The following is a 2,115-nucleotide window of genomic DNA, read 5'->3' as shown; positions in this document are numbered from 1 at the left end:
GCCGGCTCAAGACAGAAGGATCCCGTCTCGGGGGCTGCTTCCTCTTTCCCAAAGCCTTAGCTCTACTGTCTAGCCCGGAGGCTGGTCAGGGAGGCATCTGCAGGCCTTGCGCAATGCCAAAACGGGAAAGACCTCCATAGGGGAAGGCCCTCGGCAAGGCCAGGGACTTAGGGACTCCAGCAAGCAGAAGTGGGACTGCTGCGACGCTGGAGCCTCCCCAGGCAAAGTGAGAAATGGGGTGGGGGGCTCCCATTCACCAGCCAAGTCCACACCCCACTCTCTCTGAGCCCCCTAGGGAGGCTGGGGGAGGTGGAAGGGGGCTTCCTGCAAACAGCTCCTCCCTGACACCTGAGAGGGAGGCACGCGCAGCCTGGGGTGGGGACACACTACACGATGCCCTGACCAAGGCAGTTATTCTCCAAGCCATTCAGGAGCCTCGCTGTACCACTGGGTACTCTTAAGAGCCCCCAAGAGGCAGTCTCTTGTTGTGGGGGACATAGGGCCCCAATGTCCAGGACACTCCTCAGGTTTTCTCTTCCCCCACTTACTATCCTGTACATTTTTTGGTTTTTGGTTTCTTGTTGTTGGCTTTCTTTGTTTTGTTTTGGTTTTGCTTTTGAGATGGAGTCTCGCTCTGTCGCCCAGGCTGGAGTGCAGTGGCACGATCTCGGCTCACAGCAACATCCACCTCCCAAGTTCAAGCGATCCTCCTGCCTCAGCCTCCCGAGTAACTGGGATTACAGGCATGCACCACCACATCCAGCTAATTTTTGTACTTTTGTATGTTGTCCAGGTTGGTCTTGAACTCCTGACCTCAAGTAATCTGCCTGCCTCAGCCTCCCAAAGTGCTGGGATTACAGAGGTGAGCCACTGCACCCGGCCACTATCCTATATCTTCACCCCTACCTTGGGACAGGAAAGGAAAGCCCCTGCCACAGCTAGTTACTGTTACATTACTGCAGCCCATCTTATTGAGGGGCTACTTTGTGCAGGCACTTGACATGTGAAGCAGATGTTAATTGTTCCAAGCAATCCCAGATATAAGCAACAAGACTTTTTTTTTTTTTTTTTTTTTTTTTGAGACCGTGTCTTGCTCTGTTACCCAGGCTGGGCTGTCCTGGTGCAATGTTGGCTCACTTTGGCTCACTGCAGCTTCAAAATTCTAGGCTTGAGCAATCCTCCTACCCCAGCCTCCTGAGAAGCTGGGACTACAGGCGCTTGCCACTATGCCCGGCTAATTTTTAAAATTATTTTGTAGAGACAGAGTCTCCCTATGTTCCCAGGCTGGTCTCAAACACCTGAGCTCAGGTGATCCTCCCACCTCGACCTCCCAAAGTGCTGGAACTACAGGCGTAAACCACCACTCCTGGCCATTTTTTAAAAAGATTTCACAACTCAAACTTAATTCAACTCAGTCCCTGCCTACCTGTACTGGCGAGGAGCTGGCCACAGCAAATTAGGCCCCGTATCCTGAGGGCAAGGCCAAATGTGCGGGTATAAAAGGATGTGAAACCCTGAATTAGGGTGGATCCAGAATCTCAGGCCATGGTGCCCCAAGCAGATGTCTGGTGACATTCTACCCTGAAATGCTCAGGCTCCAGAGATATTAGGTCTCTTTCACTCTGTTCCTCTTTATAGCCCCTGTGTCCACTGCCATGCTTGGGCCATTTCCTCTTTTGACCAAAACACAAAGGATTCATCCCATTACTTCCTCCTTCAACAGCTGGTACAGAGACCCCTAGCTCTAGGCCTGTGGGGTTGTGACACATGTGTACTGATCCTTCAGTCCACTGGGACTGTATACATGGCTTGGCTGCATGGTGGGAAAGCATCCCTTTACTTTGACTTTAGCCATATGACTTGCTCTGGCCAATGGATGTGCATGGACATGACTCAAGCTAAGTCTTGAAACATACTTAAGCGGTTGGCCTCCCCTGAATTTCTGTCATTGCCAGGCAAGAGGCAGGCTCCAACTGACCTGCCGGTCCAAAGAGGATGATGAACACATGCAGATGACCTGAATCAGACCCATGGTTTGAAACAAAACTCAGCTGAGCCCAGCCTACGTCCCCCAGACCCCAGCCAACCTGTGGATGCATCAGTTTATTGCTGGAT

The sequence above is a fragment of the Macaca fascicularis genome, chromosome 10 (assembly GCF_037993035.2).
Source record: "Macaca fascicularis isolate 582-1 chromosome 10, T2T-MFA8v1.1".
Lineage (NCBI taxonomy): Eukaryota > Metazoa > Chordata > Mammalia > Primates > Cercopithecidae > Macaca > Macaca fascicularis.
This window is presented reverse-complemented; position numbering follows the sequence as displayed.